The sequence below is a fragment of the Myxocyprinus asiaticus genome, chromosome 2, assembly GCF_019703515.2.
Source record: "Myxocyprinus asiaticus isolate MX2 ecotype Aquarium Trade chromosome 2, UBuf_Myxa_2, whole genome shotgun sequence".
Taxonomy (NCBI): domain Eukaryota; kingdom Metazoa; phylum Chordata; class Actinopteri; order Cypriniformes; family Catostomidae; genus Myxocyprinus; species Myxocyprinus asiaticus.
Genome location: NC_059345.1, coordinates 27,805,318 through 27,819,817, shown reverse-complemented (window position 1 = coordinate 27,819,817; position 14,500 = coordinate 27,805,318). Strand labels below are relative to the sequence as shown.

General features: G+C 37.6%; 1 long non-coding RNA gene across 1 annotated transcript; it reads right to left on the bottom strand.

The window, feature by feature from the left end:
* Nucleotides 1-6,714: 6,714 nt before the first annotated feature.
* LOC127450719 (uncharacterized) lies at nucleotides 6,715-7,909 on the bottom strand. The gene is made up of 3 exons (XR_007899025.1): nucleotides 7,822-7,909; nucleotides 7,361-7,616; nucleotides 6,715-7,232 (listed from the first exon to the last, which is right to left on the bottom strand). It is a non-coding gene; the product is annotated as an uncharacterized LOC127450719 (long non-coding RNA).
* Between the last annotated feature and the right edge of the window lie 6,591 nt (nucleotides 7,910-14,500).

Sequence of the window (14,500 nt, the reverse complement as noted above, 5' to 3'; positions counted from 1 at the left end):
GTTTATATTCGTCCTGTACGTTAACTGCGTCAGTCTACTTCATTAGTGGTTTCTTTTTCTTCGCTTTGCGTGAGCTTAAATGCTTTCATTCTATACTTATTGGTTTTCACGCATTGCTTGTTTAAATATATATATATATATATAAAAAAAAAACAGGACATAATACAAGCTTGTTTTGGATATAATTAGAAGCTTGTTTTTTTTTTTCTTTTTTTTTTATGGTGACGCAATCTTTATGACTAAACAAATTATTTTACAATGTCTCTCTCATTAATTACCTTAACTTAAATAATAGAATATTCGAATATTTTTTTTTTATGAGCATATATATATATATATATATATGATCATTTTGCATCCTTTCTCTGGCCCTCTGTCTGAAACGCTGTTTTGGCCTAAGCGCTTCCTTAAAGAGCAACTATTATGATTTTTAAATGTGCCTAATTTTGTTTTAAAGGTCTCATGCAATAGATTTACATGCATCCAAGGGCAAAAAACACTTTAATTTGCTCAATTTAAATTGCAGCATTACCTTTATTTCCCAGTGTAAAAAAAACGACTCGTTCAATGATCCGTTCTAAAGGATTCATTCTAAACTCCTCCTCTCAGAAAGCCTACTCTGCTCTGATTGGTCAGATGTCCTAGTCTGTTGTGATTGGTCTACCGCTTAGTGTAGTGTTTGAGGGCGGGTCAAAGCTGTTCACGAGCAGCCAATGATGACCAGAGGCGGGTTTTTTTGTTAACAAATTATGTAGGTTAGTACAGGAAGTAAGTCTGGAATTACTAACGACTCGTTTCAGGTGTTCAGAATCGGTTCTTTCTTTTGGGAGTCAATAACTCTATTTGTCATGCACTTTGATTTTTTTTTTTTTTTACTTTGCAGACTTTTTTACATTCACAAACAGCTATATAACACTACATGAAAGATAATACTTGAAAAACCATAATAAGTGCTCTTTAAAACTTCAACATAAACGCCCACTGTTCTTATTGGTTAACATCATGCAGCCCCTCAAATAGAGCCATTTTTGAAACTCAAAATGAAGAAACTGAGTAAGCACCAAAACATTATAAAACTAAATGTCAGGGTTTACACTTAACACACATCCAACACATTGCATCCGAATATATTAACCTGTTAATCTCAAGCACAACTGTTAACACTCACACACTGTCTACACCGGACACGAGAGTCGTGTCGCATCAAAAGCAATAGAACCCATTATAATCAATGACTCTGTCTACCATGGGAATTGGGCATGCCAAACTGGGGAGAAAAAAAGAAAATTATGCTGTCTACCATGGAAGCGTTCGCCGACAGTAAACTGATGTCCCGTTCCATTTTGCACTGTACACGTTGGTGCTACTACTGCCAACAACACAAATAAACGGTTTAGAAAGTTAATGTCGACGTGCCCCGTGTAGACAGCCTCAAGCCACTGCAACGCGTCAACGGACGCGCCTGGTGTAAACAGGGTGTCAGCACATCAGTCATGATGACTTATGAAATATTCATGAATGAAACTGTTTACTCATGTTTTTTGCGATCGCGTCCAAGTGTTTTTAACTGCCCCATCCTTCAATAACTGTTCCTTTGCAAAGCTTGAATCGTACCAATAACTAAAAATAGTGCAGGTGGGCTAAAGAAAGTGTCCATTACATGTTGGTGCACAACAGCAGGGCAGCAGCTGAATGACAGAGAGCCTCTCCTCTTCAGAGTTGTAACTTCACAACGTGTCTTTTAAAAGCGGCCCGGGATATGTATCAAGCGGTCAAAGACATCTGTCTGTGCATGTTTAAGTAGAAAAACAAGTCCACTTAGTCCACTTAGGATGGATCTCCTATGACAGGCCCAATCTCTCTCCTCTTCACTTGTGTGACTGACTCTGAGCACCAGTGGGCGGGGCCGAGGGTGCAAAGACAGAAAAATAGGCGTTGCATATGCAGATGTATTTGGTCCTTGTGACATCACAAGTTCCACGAATTCCAAACGAGCCATTTTTGCAGCTTGGTTTAAATAAATGCTCTTTTTCTATTGAGGAAGTTTTCAGTTCTGAAAATTACAGTATGTTTTTATAGAACAATGACCTCTTATATGTCTAAAGATCAAGGAAAATTTGATTCCTCTTGTCATGATCCCTTAAAGTACACTTTATAGTACTAACCAGTGTTAAAATGTATTAAGGGACAATTTGCCCCCTATAATTTATTTGGGGTTTTTTATGCTGTATGAGGGCATCATTTTTCTAACCATTTTAAAACACATTGCATGTTGTCCATTTATGTCAAAGTATTGACCAAAAAATATATATATATATATATATATCAATGTGAAATTATGGCTGATACTGAAAATCAAATTAACCTCAAATTCAAAAGTAGCTGTAAAGAATGCACAAGAGATCATAAAAACAAGAGCCAATAAACATACTCCTAGAATGAATTTTAAATTATATAAATGTTAAATTTCATGTAAATTTAACTTATCGTTACAAACCCCCTATCAAAAACCATTTAATGTTAGCCCCCTTTCAACACCACTGGTCTCGGAGATAGCAAATGCAGACATCTGACAGCTACAGATCACTATGGTATCTGCAGAGGCACAAACTGTACTAAACCCATAACTAGATAGGCCTAGAATATACTCTAACAATGTGAAACATGCCAAATGTTAGAAAAAAGATAAATATAGAGGAATTCACTACAGTGAATTTTTGGCCCCTATATTCAAATTTTCTGGGAAATTGTTGTTACTTTCTTAGACTTTTTTCCTGGGTCTTTATTAGTGCTGCCCCCGACCAAAGATTTTCCTAGTCGGATAGTAGGCTTTAGTTTAAGCCATTAGTTGACTATTTGTCGCACGTTTATGATATTAATTACTTAAATATATATATATATATATTTTGGGGGGCATCAGAAAATGGTTTGAGTTCCAGGGCTGAAAAAGAATGTTATAAGTAACATTGTTAGCACTGCTCTACATTACAGAGAAATACTAAACCGTAATAATGAGCCTTTAAAATATAAGTTTTACAAGTGCATGCACAGGGTGAGCCACAGCGTCACCGGCAAAAGTGGTAATGATTCTGAATGTGTCGGAAAAACCAGCAAGGAGACTGTCTGAACATTTCCTTAATTTATAGAGAGAAATGCACATTAGGTTTGTGCCGACAGACGATGATCTCGGGGATCGACGATGGTCAGAGTGATCGCCAATAGCTGATGCCTTTGATGTCAAGGCGATGTTTGGCTCGTTTTCCCATTAATTAAATTATTATTATTATTATTAGGCTATTATTATTATAAAATTAATATTACAAATAATTTGCCCCGTAGACACACAGACACGCGCTTGAAGAAACACTTTATTATATTATTAAGGACAGATGACAGAAAAGTAGCATGTATGACGCGCTGATACGGAGGCGTGCGGTCTAGTGTAACGCGCTTGTAAAAGGTTCACTCTTTCTTTGTTTCTGTCTTCTGAATTATTTTGTATTTTTTTGCAAGAACAGTATCATCTATGAGTGCTGCAAATGGCATCAGACATCTCAGCTCAGGAGGTGCTTTGAGTTCAGTTCACTTTATTTCCACAGAGCAGTCCATCATGAATGCATCTCTGAAGCCTATACATCTGTGATTAAAACATAAAATAATACAAAAACATGTTCACCTCGAACCATGATTTATATTTCAGTGATTATTATCATCATTACAATTATTGTTCTTACATTTATAATTGTTTTATGTCTTCATTTGTGGAAGTAATTTTCCGCCATGATGTTAAGATGGATGTCATTATTTTAATTGTTTTTTTGTTTCGTTTGGAGTGCAATTTGAATTTAGAAATGTATTTGATTTAAGTTTTTTAAATAAATAAATTTTCAATGCAAAAATCACTAAAGCAAGAATATTCACCAATCCCTCAGCCCAGTATATCTATATATCGTGAAGGAGGGAACAAAACGAATTTATTCACAAACATTATGTATTTTCCCTGCCCGGTAGAGAATGCACAGATGAAGTAGGTTCTTTGCCAGAGAGATGTTTCCCTTCACAACTGTTGTAAAACCATCTTTCAAAAAGTTGAACACCACACATTTTAATTGCACTTTTTTCCAGTTTCATTCATGCACATTCAGTTTTTTTTTTTAAATAAATAAAAAATAAAAAGTTCTAAGTTTGAAATCAAGGTGTCTTGCTTTATTGTGTAGGCTTAACCTTAACCCTGCTTAACGAAAATTACCCCATAGTAACACTTAGCGTCCAACCAGTGGTAATACCGGTGTTCGTCCTTTTTATGTGGAGTTAGGTCTGCGACCAACCAACCAATCAAAACTTGGTCGACCAAGACCCTTCTCATCGACTAACCTTTGGTCGACTATCAAGGGGCAGCCCTAGTCTTTTTGACTCCAGTGGAGACCTGTTTTTTTATGCAAAAATAAAAAAGTAACAACACTATTTTCCAAAGTAATTTGTTACTTTTGTTTTCAGTAATGCAATAATGTAACAATAATTGCTTTCATTAATGTAAGCCTGTTCAATAATGTAACAATTTTTAAAGTAACATTCCCCAATTCTGCAAATTATTAAATCAAACATACCTGTTCCACCAGACTCACGTTTGTCGGTTGGCTATGATTTACACACACATACCAGGGCTCGGCATCACCTAATGTCCACTTTTCCGGGATAAGTGAATGTTTTGGATGGGCAAGTGAAAGATAATTTTACTTGCCCAACCGGACAAGTAGCCTGATTAAAATGTCAGTAACGACATTCTTTTGCTGCTAAAAATAATCTAGAGCACGTAGGCTGCTGCATACAGCGGAGACCAGGAATGTGCAGGTTTAAATAAGCAGTTGCTTAGAAACAAGCTTGACCAATCAGAATTCGATTAGACTTTACCACAGGCAACAGCAGCTAAGCACGTCTTTAATTTTCTAAAAAGCGGTGTATCTCAAGCCCCTGCAGCCGGGCCAAGTGTCTGGTAAAGCATTGAATTCGAAATAAAAAAGGACCAAGGAATTTAACACACATTATGAAAATAAAAGGGAGAAGAAATGTATCCCTACCTTGAGGGACGAATTTGACTGGGTGCAATATGAAGAAGATGGAGTTATGTTTTGCACTGTTTGTCGGATGCATCCCAATTTGGCTGACAAGTTAGTTATCACATAATTTTAGTTGTATAGACTAACTGATTGACTAGGCTAGACTATGTTTCTTAACATGGATAAGTGGCTTGCTGATGATTGAGATATGAATGAGACATTCACTGTAGCTAATGTCATTAATATTGAAACTGGTGGCAGTTAGCTAGCTACATTGCTTACATGGGCCTATATTCCCTAGGTCAAGCTGTCTTTCTGTACTGTGATCTTAATGCTTTTCTTATGCCACCTTCACATACTTTGCTACATTCTGATGTCATGTTCACTGCTCCGTACACTTGCTGTAATGTTACTGTAAACAATATAGCTAGCTACATCGCTACCCAGTGTAAGTTTACATTTCTGACGCAGAGAATCGAGTTTATTGCATAGGTACTATTAAAGTATTCTTTAGTAATTTTAGACAACATAGAAACAGACTCTTTGACATGTTGCTTGAGCATGCAACTTGTTATACAACTAGAAAAGTAGCTAATATTTTTATATTGTGATTTTAAGAGAGTAGTATTCCTCTATTACTGCTCATGTTCATTATTCAAAGGGACAAGTGCCTTCAGGCATGATACACTTATGTCCCATGGCCAAAGCAAATGCCACCAGCACTGTAGTGCTGCACAGAGGGCAAAACAACCAATGCACCAGTGCCAGCTGTAGTTCAAGGAGTGCAAAAAAAAAAAAAAAATGATGAACAAATGATGAACAGGATGCACACAGCCTACTACTGCAAAGGAGGAGCTACCTTTCACTCAATTCTCCTCTCTTCATGGGCTCATCCAAAGGACAGGTGGAAACCTCCCAGACTGCAATGGCTCTGACAAAGCTTGTGCTCGGTATGTATGTCATCACCCAATGTAAACTGCTATGTTTTTTCAAGAAGAGCAAACTGAATTTGTTTGTTCTTTGTGCAGCTTCATAAGCATCATATATGACATGGAGAGGGAAAAACTAATGGAGACTTTGAGGAAGACCAAGTATTTCTCCATTATGATTGATGGGGCAACTGATGCGGGCACGATTTAAAATGAGCCGATCTATGTCCAATTCCTGGGACAAAAAGGGCCAGTAAATGCCTACCTGTCCATTCAGGATGTAAACCAGGGAACTGCTGCTGGGATTCTGGATGCCATTTATGCAGGTATTGTTGAATGGGTGTAATTTTAACCTAACTGCCTCTGTCGCTAGGTTGTATCCTTCTATTCTCTCAAAATATGGTCTCTTTTTTTGTGTTCTCTTACAAAGCATTTGAAGTGGACATTTCTGACTGGAAGCACAGGCTGGTGGGATTTGGCAGCGATGGAGCAGCTGTCAATGTAGGATGCAGGAATGGTGTATCAGCCCAACTTCTGAAGGACATCCCTCACCTTATATCAATTCACTGTGTAGCTCATCGCTTGGAGCTTGGTGTTATGAAAGCAATTAAAGAAGACCGCAAGATGGCTCAGCTACAGACCACCTTGAGGCAGATTTATGAACAGTACCACTACTCCCCCAAGGCCCTCAGAGAGCTCCACCTCATCGCTGAGGCCCTGGAGAAGGTACTTAAGCCATCTAATCTGCACGGAGCTCGATGGCTGCCATATGTGTATCGTGCAACAAAGGTGAGTGATAAATTAACAATCCTTTTCGGCAGTTTCTCAAATTTTAATGGATATCAGCATGGACACATGGATCTTAAATATTCTTTTTTTTAGATTTTATGCAACAGTTACCCCATCTTTCTGGCCCATTTTGAAGAAATGGCGAGCATGGAAAGGAACCCCAAGCCATTATCAGCAGTTGTGGGACGGTGAAGCAAGTTACTAACTACTTGCGTAACATCCGCAATGTCTTGTTCCTACATTTCAGGTGTGACACACTGTACCACCTCACAGAACTAAGCAAGGAGTTCCAGAAAGACACAACCACCATCTGTCAAGCTATTCAGTGCATTGAAAAATGCTTCTGGAACATGACTGCCCTCAAAACAGAAATGGGCCCACAAATGATTCTTGTATATGAGGCAGTGAGGAAAAATGGAGTACAAAGGAATGAAGTTTTCTGGTACATCACCACCACCTATGGAGGAAGACAGGGCAAAAGTGATAGGTAAGAAATGGAGTGTTACATAAATCATGTACATTAGCCTTGCGACTTAAGACCAGTCAGTGATTTTGTTATGGTCCAGACAGATGCCATCATCTTACATTTAGAGGAGAGTATGAAGGACCTAGAGAGGGGCAGTCCAGTCAGCAGATTTAGGGTGTTCGACCCATCTGGCTGGCCAAAATGGGAGAAATCAGACCTCAGTGCCTATATGCAGTTCAGGGAAGTGGAAGGAAGATGTCAAAGCACTAACGGAGCACTTCAGTGGTCTTCTGTCTAGGGAGTGAATTTCCATTGAGGATGTTCTGTCTGACTTCCAGAGTTACAAGGCATTTGCCCAGGGCAGATCAGCTGTCCCTATGAGAGACACATTTTTGAATATAATGATTTCAGGTGCGTGTAGTACTGTAGTGATATGAATGAATATTGAATTGATTCTTTACATTCTGTGTACTTTAAATGACAACTTCAGTATGAACCTAGGGGCCATTTTGTAGTTTTTTCACAATTATATATATAAAATGAAACTTTTTGATAACAAGCCCAGTACTGAAAAACTTACAGCTTAATATCATGCCTTTCCGAGGAAATGTGTGCAAGGTTCAAGAATCTGGTGCCTCTGATGAATGTCTACCTGGTCCTACCAGTCAACACGGCAGTGTGTGAGAGAGGATTCTCCACCATGAAACAAATGAAGTCTGATTGGAGTACCAGCTTGAGCCCAGTCCAGCAACTGTTGTTTTTATCAGTGGAGGGTCGAGCTCTTGAGCACTTTGATGCCAGACTGGCAGTGGAGAGGTGGTGGACAAGCAGCCAAAGGCTACGTCGACCATGGTTTAACCCCTGGGAGTCAAGACATGTGTATATCGATACAGAAGTGCTGGACTGAACGTGCGCGAGCGCACGCACACACACACACACACTCTGTGGCAATGTTTTGGCCACAAATACACTTACATATATATATATATATATATATATTTGTACATAAATACAACTGTTATCCACAATAAAGAGATTTGGGATTTGATTTGAAAAACTAAGTATATGCATTTGCTTTTTTCCATGATCACACCAGTGCTGTTGCCAGCTACCACATCACTGTTTGGTGTGGTGCTGATTCAAATTGGATGACTCATGTAAGGTGTTATGAGCTGACAGAACACTGATGAGATTATATTACTTCTAAATAATTGTATTTACATCACAATTGAAAAAAAAAAAAAAAAAACAATTTCTCCGGACAAGTAAATTTTTTTTACTCGGACAAGTGAATGACCAATTTACTTGTCCAAAGGACAAGCACATGACAATGCTTCATGTCGAGCCCTGACACAAACTCACACACACACACGTACGTGTTGGGTGTAATCCAATTACAAAGTAATTACTAATTATTAAAGACTAATTACATTTTAGTCCAAAAAAAGTAGTGTAATGCATTACATTTTAAATTCTTGTAATCAGATTACAGTTACTGACAATTAATTTAATTATTTTTAAGTACATAATAGGGTTATTCGTATTTCAAATATATTATTTATGTAGAATACGAGTCATTGTGAATGAGAAATGTGAGGTGCTGAGTCTATGACTTGTGTAACAATTATCAAGAAAGAAATAAGACATTATTTTGAATTTGAGCGAAAAGTGTTTTAGAAAGTAACTTATGTAAAGGAATTAGTAATGTGATTAATTTTTCAATTAAGTAATCAGTAAAGTAATCTGATTACAATTTTAGATAAACCATTAATAATTTGTAGTGGATTACTATTTTTAAGTTACCAAACCCAACACTGACACAGATAGCATTTTGTATTTTATTTAGTGCTGCCCTGATAAATTTGACATGACAACAAATATTTACATATATCCAACAAGACTAAATATAAACTGAATTTATACAAATGATCCTTTTCAGAAGTTTAAATCCCCTTGGTTCTAAATATGGTTAGATTTATGGTTTAATTATTGGCTTCATCAATGATCAATGACTGTTTGTATCTTTTGTGATAGTTGTGCTTGATTCCTTGCTTTGTCCCAAGCATTGAATCCCTCCAATTTTCTTAAGAAAAATACTCCAGGTACCGCACGTTCTTTGGTGACCAAGCAACTTCTGCACATTTAGTGCCAACAGCGAATATATAATGTTGAGATCCAGCTTTTAAAACTTGGGACAGTTGATTGACTCATACACAACTACTACAAACATTCTCAAGGCACACACATTAAGAACCAATGGGGATGTAAACGTTTTAACAGGAAGATTTGTGTAAATTGATATTTTGCCTTTTTTTTTTCTATTTGTACAGTTCTGTTATCTAGCTTCTGAAGGTCAGTACGAAATAAAATAAAAAATGTATCTTTTATCTCTTATATTTGTGTAAATTCTGAAAGGAGTGTGTAGACTTATGAGACAAAAGGGGCACTCAACTGTGTGTGTGTGTGTGTATATATATATATATATATATATATATATATATATATATATATATATATATATATATATACACACACACACACACACACACACACACATACACACATTTGAGACTAGACACCCGAGTCCAATTCAGCAATGTGAACACAAAATGTATTATTGTACCGGTTCTGAGAATACTGGGCCCAAGTTTCCCATCCACTGTTGGCTCTATTAAAGATACCCTCACTTCTGCCCAATACTTGTTAGCTTCCATTTACCTTGCCCATGAAAAGCCTTTACACAATAGTTAATTCAGTGTGAGCTAATAAAGCACAGAGCAATGGGTTACCTACCCAGCATGCCAGCTTGACAACAACTTGTGACTATGGAACTGCCGTGAGTCTCGCCAAGCAGTGAGATGTGCTAACACTCCTTAATATGACTTTAAGGCTGCATTACTTCCAGCTAAATGACACGCTCATGACTTCATTGTTGAATCACAATCCATTTAATTACAGCCCAGAGATCTATTATTTGCATTTATTTTCCTAGTGCGGAGTGGGGCCGCCTCACCTCTAAATCACCAGATCTCTCACTGCTCATTAATGTCAGCTTGCAGTATGCACAGTGTTACGGGGAAAAGCCAGGCCAAGAGCTAATTTACACGTTTTCACCAGTGGAATGTTTCAGGAGCGCTTTCCCTGATGAGTACATGCATATAGCCCTATAACGTGTATAGCAGCGAGGCAGGGTTAAACACACAATAACACAATAGTAAGCAAGCACACAGATGCCATACTGGGTCAGTTGAACTATGCTATATGTATAATACTATGACTGTTTCTCATGATGATGTCATAATCACTCGCCAAAACAGTACTTTGACTGTTCAGTTGCTAAGGTATACCACAAGCTGAGTTACCATCAAAATGTTTCTTATAGTTAAGTGCATTTCTAACAATTCAACTAAAGAAAATATGAATCGTTGCGCGTTTCCATCCACTAAGTCATGCGTATTACCTCGAGAGAGCCGACTTGTCATGATGGAGCAGCTGTACCTCATTTTATTAAATGCTTCCAGGAGATGCCGCAGAATAAGCGTAATATCTGATATATTGAGGGCTAAAATGACTCTGATGCCAATACACAGCCAGCCTTTGCATACCTGGGGGCACCAGCTCTCAAAACTGTTCTGGCGGATTGCGTCGACCAGCTGTGTGACGTCCGGATGTCAAGGGTTATGTTTGAAGAATTGTGTGCCAAGGTCTGATCTTTCGTTGGGCCAATCACAAGGCTATCGCACACTCATATCACATGCACAAATGGACCAAACATGTCATCGTTTTGCGAATCATCCGTTTCAATCATTTTAACTAATGCGAAACTCCAGAAAATCCACCTAAGCATTACATTAAGCAACTTTTGTCAGTTTATTTGCATAAAGCACTTTCAGCATTTCTTCATTTTTCAATTTCAAAATGCGCTTTTGTTAGAATCTGTAGGTATATTGACAAAAACATTTGTCGTCATTTTATTACTTCATTAAAGATTTATTATAGATGTCACAAGTTTTTAAGATGATGATTTGCTAACTGTGCTAGGAGCGTTAAGACAATTTGGGTTTCGAGACAAACACGAACAGATTACACCCCAGAAATTACATTCAGAAGTCCGTGACTGTACCACCCACAAAAGTCACTAGAAAAGAGCAATATTCCAGATTACATCACCACAGACTAACTTAATTGAAGACACAATACAAACCGTGTTCATAATGTGGGCCACATATTATGCTGAGCTACCCATAGACAAGGAAAATTCAGTGGGTAAGCTTTTCTAGACCTTAAACCATAGTTGTTAATTCTGCTAAAAGAAATGTATGTCCAAATGTATATTGATATTGATTTATTCATGAAAAGGTATGCAAAAAAAGTTCCGGACAATGACGCGTTCTGCCCGTCAATCATTTTTCGCATTCTTATAGTACTGTAGTTGCAGCAAATTATTGAGGCATAATGCATTTTAATGCTATGTTGTTCATAACAGTTGTCAGTTGAGGGCACTATTTTACTACTGTTGTTTTTAACAACCGTTTCTGCTCTCAATAAAGCTCATTTTGGCATCTTTGGAGTTCAGGGTTTTGGAAAGAGGGGGCGTGGCTAATTCACCGGCTCAGTCTTGTGGAAGTAGAATGGCTGAAATCGCTTGCAGCACCTTTAACTATGCTGCAGTGATTTCAAATGCATCACATTTACTAAGTTGTGGTGTGGTCTGGCATCTGTTGGGGAAAATTCAAAGTTACGAGGCCATAGATCCATAGCTACAGCTGGAAATGACATCTTTCCTCTCAAAATGACTGAGCTCAAAAAGTCATTAGCATTTTGGCTTACACATGCTATTATACCTACGCAACAGAGAGAAAACTATCTTAGGAAAAGCCTTCTCATCTGTTAAACTCATGATGATTGTGGCAAAGCATATATAGGTTTGTCTTTTACAGTAGCACAACTGGCCTGAACACACCAAAACCAAGGCTTTAATAAACACAAAACTCTGTGACATCATTCCTTACCTCAAAAAGCAATCAAGCATTGCTCTAAGCTCAAGAGCTTAGAACTGATTAGTTTGACACTAGCTAACAATTTATAGTTTTCTCGTTCCCAAAAACTAAAATTCATTTTATTTCATTAACTGGAATAAGAATAAAAACATAACTTGAAAAACTAGTTGTCAATGACATTAGACAGCCCTGAGAAATGTAACTGTGTGAAACTAGGGATGTGCGTGGATAGTCGACATTTGGTTAACCGTTCAATTCGCCACTATTCGAATACCAAAATCACTATCCAGTTATTCTACACATGCAATACAGGTCTTCAATCTGACCCGAACTCGACCAGTTCCGACCAACCATCAGGTTTTCCAGCCGGGTTTGGGACCATTTTTCAAGTATCGGGCGAGTTAACTGGCTGTTCAGACATGCCTTTGTGTGCATCTGCATTGTTTTTCTATGTACTGTTAACACACGCTGTACGGACATCTTTGACTATTGCACTGAATCGCACCGTTTTTTCTTTCAGCGTCTCGCAAAGGATCAACACTTTTTTAGACACCATGTAAAGTTAAAAATAACTTTAATTTTTATCAACGCATATCAAAACACCAATATATCGCATACACAGGCAGTGACAGTTTGAATGTTTATGTTTTACTTTAATGTGAGATTTTATAATTTGAAGATCTATGTATTTTGTTATTTAGGCTCATAGCTCACTGTGCACTTCATTTGCTGCTATTTTGAGTAGTGCGAGGAAATTCCATTGCAATACACATTCTTTATTCCCGCATCCTGACGGAAAACCGATTAACCGTTCGTGACTGAAAACTATGAAAACTAAACTAAATTGAAAAAACTAAAAAAAATTGAACAAAAGCGCAAGTAAATAAAAACAAACTACAATAACCCTAGGTTATTTAATAGGTTATAAGGAAAAATAATACTGAAACTCTTGTGTTGAGGTCAGGTTAGCTATTTCACTATCAGTACCCTGCCCATTTATTTCCACACCCAAATGTAGACTAGTTTCCCAGAGCTACAGGCTAGAGTGGGCAGCTGCCATACAACCTGAGAGAGACACAGACAACGCTGCGTTGGCAGGGAGAAATATTTTCCCCTCGTCATTGCTGGTTTACTGGACTGCATAATCTCAATGCAGCATATGTCAGGAAAAAAAATGGCCACCTTGTTTTACAGAATATTACATATGGTGATAAAATAAAGCAAATATGGCTCCTGACTGATGAAAAAGACATTCCAAAAAATATGGGATAACTTCATAAAAATCCAGAATTTTTCCAAGATTATCATAAGCCTTATCCAGACCACTACCACCAACACCGCAGACACACACACAGACGGGGGGGGGGGGGCATAGTTACACACACTCATTGCCAACACACTCATTCCTTCTGTGCTGGCACTTCCAATAGGAAACTGACAGTATTATGTGACACCATGGAATGCTCTGAGGTTCTGGCTGGCAAAGCTGAATTAAATCCCACAACAATGCTGTCTTTTGTTTTCATTTTTCCTTACACTTGAAAACAGGAATCCACAGGTTCCTAATAGCACACTCAATAACAGATAGACATTGATCAACAGTTCTTTATCAGTTTTTTGTTCTCTATAAGAATACATAATGCACAGTACTATCAGAAAACGTGTTTTTCTCAGTGCCTAATGTATTTTGAGTGATACCTCCCTAAGAAAGTTAATTAAGAATGAAGTTTAGAGGACTGTATGTTTTCAATATAACATATTAAGGGTACGCTGACTTGGAAAAAAATGTACTAACTGCACGAAATCGTAAAAACAACATATGATAGCAGGCAATTCTACTGTAAACAAAAAGCAGCAGTCAGTGCACATCAGAAATAAAAATGATTGCATTTAACATTGCACTGATTAAGTTTATCCACTACATGTCCCTGGGCTTTTAGTAAAGTGATTTGGATGCATTATAAGAGGGACTAGGGCACCTGCCAAGTTTTTATTTAATTTGAGGGACAATTTTCATTCTTTGGAAGCTTTGGTCATCTTGGACTATTCTAAAAGTACTTTTATTACCCGGCACACAATGGCTAAAATTGTCAAAGAGATTTGAAAGTGGTGTATGTACAGTATGAGTAAATGATGCTAGATGGTTTTCATTTAAAATGAGCTAAATTCTGCCAAAACCAAGAACTGTCACTGTCAAATTTTAAATGTAAAAGACTTTAATTTAGATAGGGAGGGAATCAGAGCGTGTGTGTGCCTATA